This window comes from Myxocyprinus asiaticus, chromosome 4, assembly GCF_019703515.2.
Source record: "Myxocyprinus asiaticus isolate MX2 ecotype Aquarium Trade chromosome 4, UBuf_Myxa_2, whole genome shotgun sequence".
In the NCBI taxonomy this organism is placed as follows: domain Eukaryota; kingdom Metazoa; phylum Chordata; class Actinopteri; order Cypriniformes; family Catostomidae; genus Myxocyprinus; species Myxocyprinus asiaticus.
The window spans coordinates 1,380,211-1,396,995 of record NC_059347.1 but is presented as its reverse complement, the minus strand read 5'-3'; the positions used below and the strand labels follow the sequence as shown (position 1 = coordinate 1,396,995).

At 39.7% G+C, this 16,785-nt stretch overlaps 1 pseudogene; it reads left to right on the top strand.

Moving 5' to 3' along the window:
- Positions 1-265: 265 nt before the first annotated feature.
- On the top strand, positions 266-16,236 carry LOC127436425 (ATP-dependent RNA helicase DDX54-like; annotated as a pseudogene).
- Positions 16,237-16,785: the final 549 nt, after the last annotated feature.

Below are 16,785 nucleotides of genomic sequence, written 5' to 3'. Positions count from 1 at the left end.
CAAGAGGAAAATCTTAAACAGAAACAAGTGGAAAAAGTCATGTTGTCTTTCGTTAACCTTTAAGAATTTCTGTTCAGCTCGTGTTGACATCTTGCGGCCGCTCACTGAACTGCAGCTGCACACTGTCTGACATCATCTACGTGCACGTCTGTCCTTCACACGTGTTTGAAAATGTCTGGCGTGTTTTCATCTCACAGATTTGATGTCATTTAATCGAAGAAACACAAGTAGAAACACTGTAGCGCGACACTCATTAAACAACACAATGGCTCAGCGGAAGAAGTTTCTGAAGAGGAGGAAGAACTCCATGCACAGAGATGACGACCTCGACTCTGATGAAGGACAGTTTGAAGTTTCTGCACATATCAAAGATGATCAACATACAGTGAGTCAATAGCATCATCATACATGCCTTCATATGTGTTGCTTTGATTAACATCATCTATTAGTTTAGAAAAGCGCAAAACATCTTATACAGTTTCCTAATACATGTCTGAACATGTCATCCTTTCATGTAAGATTTATAAATGTGTCAACACTAACTGTACCATTAAAATATTGACATTGTGAAAGTCTCAAAACATTGACTTATTGGCTCTACTAAACATGTTCTGATTTAGTAACTGATTATTAACGTCATCACTTTACCGTGTTTGTGATTGGAAACAATCAGTCCAGTGTTGTAGGTGTCTCTCCTACAGTACATGATCAGTGAATATGATACATGAGAGTTGATGAGAGTTGTATTTGCAGGCCAGCAGAAGATTTCCTGGTTTCCCTGCATCATCTGAGTGTGTGTCTGACGTGGAGCCCGACACCAGAGAACTCATCAGAGCTCAGAAACCAGAAGAAAAAGAAGTCTAGAGGCTTTCAGTCCATGGGTGAGAGACATTCATACATCAAACACTGACACTGAACAAACCAATGCTCATCACTAAATATTGTTTGACTTTGTGCAGGTCTCAGTTACTCCGTGTATAAAGGTGTTATGAAGAAGTGTTATAAAGTTCCTACACCAATCCAGAGAAAGGCAAGTATACTGTGACCCATTAAAGAAATGTCTTGGTTCAACACAAGGCCAGCTCATACATCAGCAGTCGTGGAACAATGTTTTTTTGGGGGGGATTTTCTCCCATTTTCTCCCTAATTTGGAATACCCAATTCGCCCTCGTGGTGATGTAGTAACTCGCATAAATCCGGGTGGCGGAGGACGAATCTCAGTTGCCTCCGCGTCTGAGACCGTCAGTCCGCGCATCTTATCATGTTTCTTGTTGAGCGCGTTACCACAGAGACATGAAGTGCTTTTTACTATAAATCTCTACCTTTGATCAACCCCGACCAGTAGGTGGCTGAATGTAAAAAGTGAAAGTTACTTCCACACCAGAATGTGCAAGTGGAGATTTATAGTAAAAAAGGACTTAAATATTGATCTGTTTCTCACCCACAGACATGGATTAAACCACTGGAGTCATATAGATTACTTTTTTACTGAGTGCGTCAACAACATGTGTATCCACGCACAGTAAATGGAGGATACTTTGGGCTTAAGTGGTAGGAGTAGGGAAAAAAATGTATTCTGTTAAAAATCGTGATTCTTGAAACAAACAATTTTAAAATGATCTCCCTAATAAAAAAAATAAAAAAAATAAAAAAAAAATTTAGGTAAAAAAAAATTACATGTTTAGCTTAAAATACTAGTACAGTTATGGACAAATACAGGAAGCTATATTTGTGCAGAGTTCCACATTAACAGGTTTTCTCTCTGAGAAATTTTGTCTCTTTAATTCTTTACGTTTAGTCCTTTTATGCACCACTGCTTCAGCCATCAAAGTGCTGCTCGTTCACTGTGAAAATCCTCTGCTGTGATCAATGTTCCTGTTATTATGCATAATCCAAAAGTGTTGTGGAGAGTATTTGCCAGAAGTCATTCTGCAGATTCTGTCTGACACTGCTTTAATAAATAGTTTTGTTGTAAAAAAAAAAAAAAAAAAAGAAAAGAAACCAATGAAAAAAAAAAAGAACCATTTAATTCTAATCACACAGTGTGACGTATTACTGGTCATTCTGAATTATGATTGGTCCAGTCTGCTGTGCTGAAAGGGTAGCAAACAATAATTTCCTTTCAACTGTATGAGACAGAATGAAGAACAAAAACAGTTTAAAGCATCAATAAAACTCAAAAATTGGAAGTATTCACTGCAACAGTCAACGAGACCTTTTCACACGTTCCTCTTCAGACCTCGTTATGTTGAGAGAACATCTGTCTGTGTGTTTCACACTGATATTGTGTGTGTGTTGTAGCTGTTGACGGTGGAGGGCATCAAGTGTGCAAACATCTACAGCATCCTGGACCAGACTGCTAGCAAGATCAACATCGGACACTTTGTTCGTGCTGCTGGTCACTGATGTTGCGGCGCGTGTTATCGACATTCCGCTCTTAGACAACGTCATCAACTTCAGCTTCCCCTCCAAGGCCAAACTCTTCCTGCACAGAGTTATTGTGTTATGCACACGATATGAAAAGCGACATGTTTAGATAAGGTTAATTTTCACAGGATTTAGATTGATCATGTGTGTTTCAGGTCATGTGGCGTGCGCTGGCAGAGGCGGTACAGCGTTCAGTCTCGTGTCCTGATGAAGGCCTTTCGTCTACGACCTTCACCTGTTCTTGGGTCGACCCATTCAACTCGCCCAACCTGATCACACACAAGGTATGTCAAGTGCGCAAATTCACATTGAATCAACTGTAAATAATTCTGCTGGTGCATCATGTCAGAGTCCCTTTCAAGGGAAGTCAGGTCACTCTGCGGTCATCTGTGGAACGCTCTCGGGCCAGCTGGGCAGTTATTTTTCTGTGTAAACAAGCAGTATACAAGTGCAGCTCCTGTCTGCTTGAATGGTGAAAGACCAAAATCTCATGGTCAAAGAACATATATCAAATCAGACATAAATTTTGACAACACTGGAATCATAAATTGTGCTTCTTTGGCTTTTGTGCTTTAAGCAATGTATTAGAAGAATAGAAATTTGGACCATTTGTGTCTTACATTCTTTTTGTGCAAAAACTACATCCTTGCTGTGAACTATCACCTGTTTTGTCAGCCATCGTTTCAGTGCTATGGTGTTTAGTGGTGAAATACTACAGATGCTGTTTGTGTTTCCTCCTGCCTCCGGACTGCGATGTATGTGTTCTCTATCGGCTTGTTTCACCTGCGGTCTTGACAGTGTTACTGGATGCTTGAAACATGCTTTGCTTCTCTCCCATTGTTCATTGTTTTGCACTATACAAATTAAACATATTATTATTAATCTACTGACACACAAATTATAGTTTAAAAAGTGATCGATAGCTCTTTAATATCATCATCTGGTGGAATCCCCAAATTGTAAATGTAGAAACTGAATTAGAATTAATTGGTTCTCCGAGAATAGATGTGGTTCTCAGACATCTTAGCGCAATGACCTATTCACAAGTGACCTATGACCTATTTCTAATCTGTGGCATGTACAATGACCTATGCACATGTCATGGATAAAAATTTAATGAGTTATCCATTATTTTCTAGAGGGGGTCAAAATGCCTATGATTTTTGAGCAAAACTTTTTAAGTTTTTTTAAGACCATAAATGGTTTAAACCCAGACATTTCAATGTGGCTCCATCCATAAATGGTTACATTTCACCCATTTCCAATAGCCGAAAAGCAAATGTGGGTCGCATGGCATAAAGCTAGTTTTTCTTCTCCAACAAAACAAATGTCTAAAGTACAAATAATGTTGAAACTAGGAATGTACCTTTATCACATAACAATAATGTTAAAATCTTGATTTTCGAGAGTCCAATAGTGCAATATTTTTCCTATTTTTATGCCTCTCGTTCAAACTAGAACAGTGTTTTCCTCCACTGAAATTGGAGTGTTCTGAAAACGCTCTCCGTTACCATATACTTTGGACAACAATGATGGATTAGTGTAGACGTGACCTAAGAAACAGCCTAAGCTGTCGTTACTCAAAATCAAATCAAATCAAATCACTTTATTGTCACACAGCCATATACACAAGTGCAATGGTGTGTGAAATTCTTGGGTGCAGTTCTGATCAACATAGCAGTTGTGACAGTGATGAGACATAGGTGAGACATATACCAATTTACAATAACATCAAATTAACACAGCACAATTTAAACGTCTGATATACACATAATTACACACAACAATATACAAATAATAACATACACTGTACAGTATACAATACACACATTATAGATACACATTATTCAATAAAAATAAAAAATATATAAAAAAGTATATATAGTAGTATATATAGAATGTACAGTAGGTTGTATTGTACTGTATTGACATTCAGGCTGTCGGTTGATAGTCAGTTGTTAAGAGAGAATATAATATTATAATAATAATATAATTTATGACAGTCCGGTGTGAGATATAAGAGTAAGAGTAGTAATAATAATAAAGTGCAGTGCTGATGTATTTTGATCGTGGGAGATCAAGAGTTCAGAAGTCTGATTGCTTGGGGGAAGAAGCTATCATGGAGTTGGCTGGTGCAGGTCCTGATGCTGCGATACCGCCTGCCTGATGGTAGCAGTGAGAACAGCCCATGGCTCGTGTGGCTGGAGTCTCTGATGATCCTCCGAGCTTTTTTCACACACCGCCTTGTATATATTTCCTGGAGGGAGGGAAGCTCACCTCCGATGATGTGTCTGGCAGTTCGCACCACCCTTTGCAGTGCTTTGCGGTTGTGGGCGGTGCTATTGCCGTACCAGGCGGAGATGCAGCCAGTCAGGATGCTCTCTACAGTGCAGGTGTAGAACCGTGTGAGGATGTGGCGGTTCATTCCAAACTTCCTCAGCCATCTCAGGAAGAAGAGGCGCTGATGAGCCTTCTTCACAACGACTTCAGTGTGGATGGACCATGTGAGTTCCTCAGTGATGTGGACACCCAGGAACTTGAAGCTGCTGACTCTCTCCACTGGTGCTCCATTGATGGTGATGGGACTGTGTTCTCTGTCTTTTCTTCTGAAGTCCACCACAAGCTCCTTTGTCTTACTGACGTTGAGGGAGAGGTTGTGCTCCTGACACCAGTGTGTCAGAACAGTGTGTTACTAGTTCTAAAGTGACATTTTAAGTTAGTATCGGAGACTTGGGTGCTTCTTTCGAACTAGCAACGGCATCTTTGGCTGTTTGTTAGCAAGATCCTGAAACAGTTTCATCTCAACTCAAATCAATGTTTCATGTCCATGTATAATTAGCATGATACTGTACAGTCAGTATGGTCTATTCTAATACTTGATTCAGATTGGCTGGAATGCATGCATTAAAACCATTTAATGCACAAGTAGTTCCAGTCAGTTTTAATCACCAGTCTGTATTAATGCGCCTACTCTACTGTCCTTCAAAATGAGACATTGTGAGAGTTTTATGCCTCTGTTCAAATGACATCCAGAGGCGAATAATGTTTTGCAAGTCCGATGAGTCTCAGAACAGGGATTAACTGTTACATCATAAAACACAACATCATCAAGTCATGCAATGCCAGCTAAAAATCAACCTGAAGCGCTACAGGAAAAAAATGCAGAAGACACAAGTATGTGAATTTTATTCTGATAAACGCTCTGATAAATGCTCTGATGTAATATTGCTGCACTGCTCAGCACACACTGCTAGAGGGTGCCGCTCTATCATGCATTGTTGACTGAAGCACTGAAACGTACATTTAAATCGTTTAATGCACACCTAGCCATGAATTATCACTTACATATGATGCATTTTCTGATTAACAATTTTTTATTGATTCACACATTGAACACAGAAAAACAAAACATATATACACAGAATCAACAATTAACCCCCACTATTACCCCTCCCCTTCCCAATCCCCAACAACATCCCAGTGGTCATACATGATTATAGACACACACAAAAATTTCTTTTTTTTATAATATCCACAATCCAGAAACGGCAGATATCCGCCCCATTTCCGCACAAACTTCTTCAAAGGCTGCCACACTCCCCATCTCCGAGCACCACTCCTGAAATGAGGGCGTTTCAGCTGACCTCCATCCCCTTGAAAGTATCTGTCTAGTGATCAAGACACTGGTTAGAACCCAACTCTTTATGTGTCTATTCTCAACATTAATGACCACCCCATCACCAAAAATACAGAGTCTGGGGCAAAATAAAACCCGAGTGCCCATTACATCATACAAAACTCTGAACCTTCAACCAAACTCCTGGATCATAACACACCCCCAAAAGACATGGGTTATGTCTCCATCCTCTGATTGGCATCGCCAGCAGGTGGGTGTGTCTTTAAGACCAAGCCTATACAATCTAGAGGGGGTCCATTAGAATCGATGTAAAATCTTGAATTGCATAAGGCGCACCCTTGCATCTCTAGATGCAGACTTGATGTTTTTTAGAATCCTAGCCCACACTCCTCTATACCAAGTTTAAATCTTTCTCCCATAATCTCTTGATAGAATTTAAAGCTCTGTCCCCCAGACTCTGAATTAGCAGGGAGTTTCCAAAAGCAGTAATCACCACTCCCATAGTATGTGCCACTTTAGGGGGGGGTGTATGTTTCTCCCAAAAATAGTACAGAGCAGGTGGCACATCTGTAAATATCTAAAGAACTGAGATCTGGGAATCCCAAAATGTTGAACCAAATTTTCAAAGGATCTCAACACTCTGCTGTCATATAGGTCACCAAGTGTAGTAACCCCCCTCACAATCCACTCTGACCAGCAGAATGGGGACTTATTAATACATAATTAGGGGTTCAGCCATAAGCTCGAGGCAACATTTAATTAAATGTCCGAATTAAACACTCTGGACACTTTTGTCCATACCGATTGCAAATGTGAGATAACGGGGTGTAATTTAACTTCTCCAGTTAGTTTGATAGAAAGGCTTTGCAATGGCGAAATAGGGGCAAGAACTTCCTGTTCAATACAAAACAAGGGAAGGGCTCTCTCAGGTGGAAGTGACCAATGAGCCAAATGTCTGAGACTGAACGCATAATAATAAAACAAAATCTTGGGTAGGCCTAGCCCACCTTTGTCAATCGGCCTGTGCATTTTAATGTAATGTAATCTGGGATGTTTCCCATTCCAAATGAAGGACTTTGCTATGCTATCAAATTGCTTGAAATAAGAGAGGGGGACATCTATAGAGAGATATTGTAGCAGGTAGTTGAATTTTGGAATACAATTCACTTTAATAACATTAACCTTCCCAATCATAGATAAATGTAATGAAGCCCACCTGCCCACATCGCTCGAAAACCTTTTTATTAAGGGGTCAAAATTAACTCTAACTAAATCACACAAATTTGCTAGGCCCTGTTTGGGCCACTGAAAGGTGCCCAGCTGAAAAGCCGTTATCGGGCAGTATGCTGTCAGAGTCAAAGCTTCGGATTTAGACCAATTAACTCTGTATCCCGAGAACTTCGAAAATGAATTAATAATTCTGTGGAAGCAAGGCATATATCTAGTGGGGCCGGAGACTAATAATAAAATATCATCTGCGTAAAGCAAAAGCTTATGCGCCACACCTCCCGCCATCACCCCTGGAAAATTATCATCCTTTCTTATCGCGGCTGCTAATTGTTCCAGTGCAAGACAGAACAATAATGGGGAAAGAGGGCAACCCTGCCTGGTGCCTCTATCCAGAGTAAAATAATCTGAAATTAATCCATTTGTTTGTACCGCCTCTATCGGGTGTCTATAAAGTAACTTAATCCATCCAATAAACGTACTCCCAAACCCATACATTTCCAAAATCTTAAAAAGATAATCCCATTCTAGCATATCAAACACCTTTTCGGCGTCAAGGGAGATGGCAGCGACTGGAGTCTGATCATTCGCCACTGGCCACATGATATTGATGAAACGCCTAATGTTAACAGAAGAGCTGCGGCCCCGAATAAACCCCACCTGATCTATATGTATAAGAGATGTCATAACGTTACTTAATCGGTTAGCCAAAAGTTTTGACAATATTTTAACGTCTAGCTGGATCAGGGAAATTGGACGGTAACTCTTTCACTCAGTTGGATCTTTGTCCTTTTTTTTTTGGTCATTAACAATTTTTAATTGATTCCAAACTCAAATTAACACAAACAGCACATGAAAACATGAAATCAATTTTCAACAAAATATATCCCCCCTATCTTTTCCTTTTTAAGAATCAGACTGATCCTGACTTGTGTCATGGTTGGGGGAAGCTTTCCTTTCTTTAATGATTCCGTATATATTCAGAATTGGAGCCAATTCTGTAGCATAAGATCTAAAAAATTCAGCGGCAAAACCATCTGGGCCCAGAGCCTTGCCTGTAGTAAGGCCTTAATTACCTCGTCAAGCTCCTCCAAGGTTATCTCAGAATCAAAAGAATTTTTTTGCTCAGTCGTCAATTTAGGGAGTTCTAATGGTTCCACAAATTTTCTAATATCTTCATCAGTAGATGAAGACGTGGAACTATAAAGATCAAGATAGAACTCTTTAAAAGCATTATTAATATCAATGGCTGTGGTAAATATTTCACCACCAGCAGATTTCACTGAGGGAATGGTAGAAAAAAACTCTCTCTGCTTTATATATCTAGCCAAAAGCTTCCCTGCTTTGTCCCCTGACTCAAAGTATGACTGTCTTGCCCTGAATAACCAAAACTCCACTTTCCGTGACAAAATAGTATTTTATATGTATTTCAATCGGGTCAATTCTCTGAGGCCATCAGACGACATTCGGTGCTTCAGCTCTGCCTCTGCACTTTTAATATTCCTTTCCAACTCCATGAGATTTTTTGGTGAATGAGGCATACTGTATGATCTGACCCCTAAGAACCGCCTTAAGTGCCTCCCAAACCACGCCCACAGAGGATACTGAGGACCAGTTGGTCTCCATATAAACATTAATTTCAGTCTTTAACGTTTGTTGGAAATCAGGATTTTGCAAAAGGGATACATTAAAGCACATACTATATGATTTATTTTTCTCCGTATGTGGCAACATCTCTAAACTCATCAGGGTGTGATCTGAGACTAAGATGTTTCCAATTGAGCAATCAGCAACTGATGAAATGAGGGACTTAGATATATTTTAAAAAAATCGATTCTAGAATAAATCTTATGGACTGATGAAAAAAATGTATAGTCCCTACCAGATGGGTTCAATAGTTGCCAAATATTTGCAAGACCAAGATTTTTACACATCCTGTGAAGCACCAATGTTGCTCTAGGGGGCTTGCACACTTTTGCTTCACTTTGATCAAGGACTGAGTCCATCAAAAGATTAAAGTCTCCTCCCAATATTATATCATGAGGGATGCCAGCGGCTTGCTTCAAGATCAATAAAAAAAGCCCTGATCATCAACGTTAGGTGCGTAAATATTAGCCAAAACCAACCTTTGCCCCAAAATTTCTGCTAAAACAATAATGATTCTCCCTAATTTATCTTTAATCTGTTTGAGAAATTTTAATTGTAGATGCTTACTTATCATTGTAATAACTCCCCTGCTCTTACTTGAGCCAGTACTAAAGAAAACATGCCCACCTCATATCTTCCCAAAATTTTCAGCTTCCTGCGAGGAAAGATGTGTTTCTTGAAGAAACACTACAATCACATTTCTTATGCTTAAGAAAAGAAATAACCTTCCTTCTTTTTACAGGGTGCCCCAACCCATTCACATTCCACGTGGAGAATGACAACCCACTCATATTAACATTTGACATTTTGATATAATAGAAAAAATAAATTGTGTGTCAAAAACAAGATTATACAGACCACATTCCAACATTAGTGCAACAATCAAACCCCAAACTTTCACCAGAACCAAACAAACAGAAAAAAGAAAAACGTGCGCATTAACCTTGCGCACGACAGCGCCAACTTTGCCGTTGGATTGCTCAAGTCCGGTGTTTCTATACAAATTTTGTTTCTTGCATTCCTTGAATCGATCACGTTTCTCTCTTGTCGAATTCGCAAAGTCTGGGAACAAGAAAATGTTGTGGTTCTTCCAAGAAGGCCTTCCTTTACTCCTCGCCTTATGCAACACAAGATCTTTATCAGATGATCTCAGAAATTTGGCCAGAATTGATCGGGGCCCGTCTTTCTCAGTGGATCGCTGAGCTGGGACCCTGTGAGCTCGCTCGATTTCCAGCTTATGGCCTGTTATGTTGAGCAGACTCAGAAAGAGCCCGTCCAGAAATTCCACCATATTCTGACCCTCAGGAATTCCAACAGTTCGGACATAGTTATGATTCTCAAGGTCTTCCAACTTTTCCCAAATGCGTTCCAAGTCCGCCTTGTTCGCTAGCGGATTAGCAGCTAATTTCCTCTCCGATGACTCCAGATAATCAATCCGTTTCTCAGCATCTGCCACTCTTGTAACCGCCTCAGTGAATTTCTTCTCCATGGCAGTGATCGATCGATGTATTACAGCAAGATCTTCCAAGTCTGCAACAACCTTCATCAGCATTGCTGTCATGTTCAACAGTTGACGCTGAATCTCTTTCACCTCACTGGCCAAATTGAGTCCCGGGCTTGCGGCTCGCTGCTCAAGGGCTTCAGCTTGAGCACGAAAGTGTCTTTTAATGTCTCCAGACCCCGAGGATTTTGAATTCTTTGACATATTGTCCTCCTAGAACAGTTATGGAACAGAGTGTATCGAATCTCACTGGTTTATGACATAAAAAGTATTAAAACCAGCAAAGTGCACAGAGCTCACCGTTCACACATCTGAACCTCACATGGCGTCCCATATGGTGCATTTTCAACATGTTTTTGCCAAGTTCAGTGCACTACGCATTGTAAAAATAGACTCAGTACTGAAACTGGATGCTGAAATAAATATGTCCTGCTTTCTAGTGTAGTGTTATAAGGCTTGATTTATTTTTTAAATAAAAAGTCCTTGGTTATGTATGCAAATAGAAATGACCACCGGCCCTTATTTTACTGCTAATTGGATCATATGCTGGGCAGTAAGACCAATATTCATCTAGCTTTGACTTGCATTGAGAACGTAGCATAAATGTTTAATCTCTCTTTAAAGATACAGGTGGCATGATTGGCCGTGTTCCTCAGAGCATTCTGGACGATGAAGAGTCGCAGCTCCTCACGGCTCATGAGAACCCTCTGGATCTTCAGAACCTCAGATGGTGTCAGAGAATGCTTACAAGCAGTACCTGAAGTCTCGACCCAACCCCTCGCCAGAGTCCATCAAACGTGTAAAGAACACCGATCTCTCCTCCATGAGCGTTCACCCTCTGCTGGGTGAGTGTGTGTGTGTTGTAACATTGTGTGAAACTGTGTGTGTACTGAACAGAAGCCGTTTGTGTGTTTCTGGTTCTGGAGCAGATTGTGCTGGACAGACTGATGATTGTCGAAGGCAAAATCTGTATGTCCCTGAAATCCACCTACATCAGCCCTGTTTACATCTCAGGCAGCTCTTTTTCAATTTAAAGTCAAAATGAAATCAAAACTGCCCTAGTTTACTTTCTTAAAACATGTTCATGGTTTTGTTGTGAAAAATTCACCTTCTCCATTATTCCAAATGCAATCTTTTGTCCAAATGCTTGCTCTGCCTCTAAAATCACTTTCCATTTCATCATCAAGCCCTCATATAGAGCTACTTTTCACTGTCCAATCAATACCATAATGGATAAAATCAAGTCCTACCCTACAATTTTTAAATATTTTGTATAGCGTTGTGAACGCTGTTTCATATTGACCTTATTTCATGTTGCTCATTCAATGCACTGAATCCCATTCAGATGTTTATGATCCCATCATTCCCTCAGACAATATTTGAAATCAACTCCAACAACAAAACCAATGCCAGTGAGGTGATGTAAGTGAAGCATTCACAGGACAGTCATTTGGTTGACAAATTTCAGAAAGTGCAAGCAGATCTGATAATGGAGCCCACTGCTTGCCCTGTAACCAGAACAGAACCAAAACACATTGAGGAAGAAGAAGATGAGGTAGACCTGCAGGTGAGTGCCGAGAATCCAGTTCAGCAGTAGAATCTTTGGAGCTCGAACAGCAGGATATTGTTATACTTTTCTGAATATTAAGTTAACATATCTAATGGAGTTAATTTCCTTGTCTTTAGAATGTGTTCTCTTAGGTGGTTGGTGGAAAAAAATGAAAGCAAAACAATGAAACACATGTTCTTAAAACGTAACTACTTTTAACTTTACACGCTGTTGAAATACAATGCTTGTGGCACGACATGATGAAAAAACAGCAGTATGCAAATGCCAGAGATGTCCATCAGTGTTTGCATATAGACCAACAATTGCAAAATGGTGCAGATGGAATGCAGGAATGTTTCCTGTGTGAACAGCCCCTCAGTGAACCTTTAAAAGGATGCAACCCATTTCACTTCTTTCATGTGATGTATTTCAAAGTAAAACAGGATAGTTAGAAGAAAATGTAGGGCAGGGCTCATTTTTATCCTTCAGGCAGGATTCCCATTGTCATGGAAAACCTGGACAAATCAGGAAAATGTGTGATTTCTAGGCCTGGAAAAGTCATGGAAACTGATAAAGTCTCATGGCAGTCATGGAAATGTATACAGTTAGTATAGATTTTTCAAATTTGCTTTGCCTGAAAATATCTCAGCAACTATAATTTGCTCTTGTACTGAGGAAATCTTGCTCACAAGCCATAATGATTTCTGATTTGCAAATGAATTGTTCTTGTGAGTAAATTAATTTTGTCAAAATGGTACACAAATCAGTCTGAATGATACATTGAGGAACTGGTCTAAAACAAAATTATTAAAAAGAAAATCCATATCAGAGGTCGTCCGATATGGGTTTTTTAATGGCTGACGCCGATATCCAGGAAGCCGGAAGGCCGATAGGCATATATAAAACCAATATATCACACAATTTAAAGGGATAGTTCTCCCAAAAAATGAGAACTCTCTCATCATTTACTCACCCTCATGCCATCCCAGATGTGTATGACTTTCTTTCTTCTGCAGAACACAAATGAAGATTTTGTTCTGCATCAGCCACAACATTAAAACCACCTGCCTAACATGTGTAGGTCCCCTTCGTGCTGCCAAAACAGCGCCAACCCGCACCTCAGAATAGCATTCAGAGATGATATTCTTCTCACCACAATTGTACAGAGCGGTTATCTGAGTTGCTGTAGACTTTGTCAGTTCAAACCAGTCTGGCCATTCTCTGTTGACCTCTCTCATCAACAAGGCATTTCCATCCACAGAACTGCCGCTCACTGGATGTTTTTTGTTTTTGGCACCATTCTGAGTAAATTCTAAAGACTGTTGTGCAGTGTTGGGGGTAACGCGATAAAAGTAATGTGTGTTAAGTAATCACATTACTTTTTCAAGTAACGAGTAAAGTAATGCAATATTTAATAGTTTAGACCATAATATCGAGTTACTTTTTAAATAGAAGTTTTTATTCACCCCTGCTGTCCCTGTATTGCAAGAAATCAGGAGTAAAAGTGTACAAACTTCGGGAAGGAGATGTAGTGCATGATTGGCATTGTTGTTCTATAGAGTGTGAGGCCTGAGACTATTTAGCAGAAAGAGACGAGTCACTTCTATTTAAATGAATGGGAGAAATTGGAATGCCCAGCCAAGAAGCTCTAGCACCCAACAGTCAATGGATGTAGAAAGGAAGTCCCGCCTTGCAGGTAAAAGAACCAATCACCTTTTAGATGCATCGCCTGTCAATCAGCTTGCTAACGCACATGCACATTTCGTATTTTTAGCTTGATGTGAGGTGAACAACATTCGGTTGAGTGAAACACGGTTGATTCATGTGTTAATACACACTGCATTAAAGAAAATCAGTAAAGCGTTTAGGCAGAGGGATTGTAAGAATAGTCTTCCACTGGCCATGATATGATACACAGGGTGAAATATTCGCTCAATTCACTGACTTATGCACCGAACTCCTCCGTGTTACAGCTCCCCGCTGACTCTGGATCAGTGGCTCAGAGCGATGTTCTACATCGACTGTGTACACAGAGAAAATGTCTTAGTTTCTAAAAATATTCTACATTTTTGTTTTATAATAAACAGATAGTTTGATTCATGAAACAAACTGTTTTTATGACATTTTGGTAGCATTAAAAATAATTCCATTCAAGTTGTATCAGCAAGCGCAGTAGCGTCTGTACGCACTGTGGATCAACTCAAAACAAGCGTGCACTGAGATGATTTAAATTAAAAATATTCATTTATTCATCAGACTTATTCCTTGAACATGTTGAATTTTATCCTGACTTTTGTCGATGGGCACTGGATATGATGACATATATGATGCAGGTTCAAGTGTTGGACTTTGCTGCTTTAGGTAAGACAGTGGTTATTCTTCATTATTCATACTGGCTGCCATGTTGATGGAAAAACAAATCATGCATATTCATGTTATTGATTCTTTATTATAAATATGACGTGAAGGCCTACTTTCTAAATATCTGTTTGTTTACTGTGTTGTTTTGACACGAGTGTTGTACAGTAGGTAGCATGACCTGTAATGTCTCTTGTATGCAATGCATGGCTTATTTGTATGGAATGCATAGTACAAGAGAAAGTGGCTGTGAGAAAAAAGTAATGCAAAAGTAAAATAACACTTTCCATAAAAAAAATAACTTTAATTAATGAAGCTACTTTTTTAAGGAGTAAAGCAATATTCTAACGAGTTACTTTTAAAAGTAACGTTACCCAACACTGCTGTTGAGTGTGAAAATCCCAGGAGATCCGCAGTTACAGAAATACTCAAACCAGCCCGTCTGGCACCAACAGCGATGCCACGGTCCAAATCACTGAGGTGAAATTTTTTCCCATTCTGATGGTTGATGTGAACATTAACTGAAGCTCCTGACCCGCATATGCCTGATTTTATGCACTGCTGCCACACGATTGGCTGATTAGATAATCGCATGGATGATTGTTGGTGCCAGACGGGCTAGTTTGAGTATTTCTGGGATTTTCACACACAACAGTCTCTAGAATTTACTCTGAATGGTGCCAAAAACAAAAAACATCCGGTGAGTGGCAGTTCTGTGGATGGAAATGTCTTGTTGATGAGAGAGGTCAACAGAGAATGGCCAGACTGGTTTGAACTGACAAAGTCTACGGTAACTCAGATAACCGCTCTGTACAATTGTGGTGAGAAGAATATCATCTCTGAATGCCATTCTGAGATGCGGGTTGACACTGTTTTGGCGGCACAAGGGGGGCCTACACAATATTAGGCAGGTGGTTTTAATGTTGTGGCTGATCGGTGTATATCCTCTGATATGTGGCCCATTTAATTGAGACTTTGTGTTGCACTTTGGTCTATTATTGTGGTAACACGATGGCACATAACAACAAAACAAACTATGATTGGTCTTTTACATTTCTCAAGCTCCTTCATGTGCAAGCAGGTGATTCTTGGCACCCTCGTGGCTTGAGTAACTAATCAGCCAAATGGGAAAATGTATTGGTCGATGCCGATCATTTAAAAATACCAAATATAGGCTGATTTATTGGTCTCCACTATAGATTGGTCAACCACTAATCCATATCCAGCAATCCAAAATGACGGAAAGGTCATGAAAAATAAAAAAAATAAAATAAAAAACAGATCAGGAATTGATTTGATGGTGAAAAGTGGTCTCTATATGACGGGCAGTTGAATATGGGCTTGAAGACGTCAGTTGAAAAGGAAAGTTTTTAGAGGTGAAGGAAGTTATTACACTTTGATGAAAGGTTACAAATAATTTTTTTTTCTGTTTGAAATAAGATACACTGATGAATCATTCATTATCAGGCCAGGAATGTGTGTTAAAAAAATGAATAGGGTGAATTTTGATAAGATTTCTTGACTCTGTTATGAAGAATGGAAGAAAAAGTACAAGGTGGATGATGGACCGTCAGACTCCGATGAAGTAACTGGTGGAGGATCCAGAGGGAGGAACATTAGCGGTAAGAAGAAAAAGTGCTGTAATCTCATCCAGTCCTGAAGCAGGGCTCTTTACTGCTCATCTTGTGAATTGATTGATCAAACTCAATGCATGAATGCCACAGTGGGTCTGTCAGTGAAAGTAGTTGTGCATTTTTGTTGTGGTTTCTGTACGTCATAGATAAAGAGGAAGAGGAGGGTCTCAGTCATGCCCCGGACAGCAGCGCAGCGGATCACGAGCACCCTCGAGCTCAAGAACAGCAAACAGATCCTCAAACAACACTAGCGTAAAGCCAAACAGCAGTTTCTGCAGAGCAGTGGCATGAAAAAGCTCAGTAACAAAGGAAGACAGCGTCTGCAGGAAGTGATGAAATCAGGATTCGGCCTTGGCGGACATAAAAAAGGAAAGATGAGGAAAAAACTTTGAAGAGAAAAAACTAGGAATTCTTCAATATAAACATTAATCCCACATGCTTACAATAGCCAACAGCCCACAGGATGGACAACTGTAATATGTACATACATGTACCACCTCCATACACATGTCCAGAACATTGATAGAATGAATGAGTGAAGAGACACATACTCTTCTACTGAATGCTGATTTACAGCTGCTGTCTCATACCTATGAAATATTAGTTTTTTTTTCTTTTGAGGTTACAGGAACGATAAATTCACACAATGGAAGTACACAGGATTGTTTTGAAAGTATAAACACATTACATGTTAATGTGAGATGGGTGTCATTAGTGTGAATTGTTAACTTCGTGTAAAGTCCAATGTTTGCACTTCAGTGTCCTGACAATGTAGAGCTGGTAATCCCAGTAACGTCCATGATAA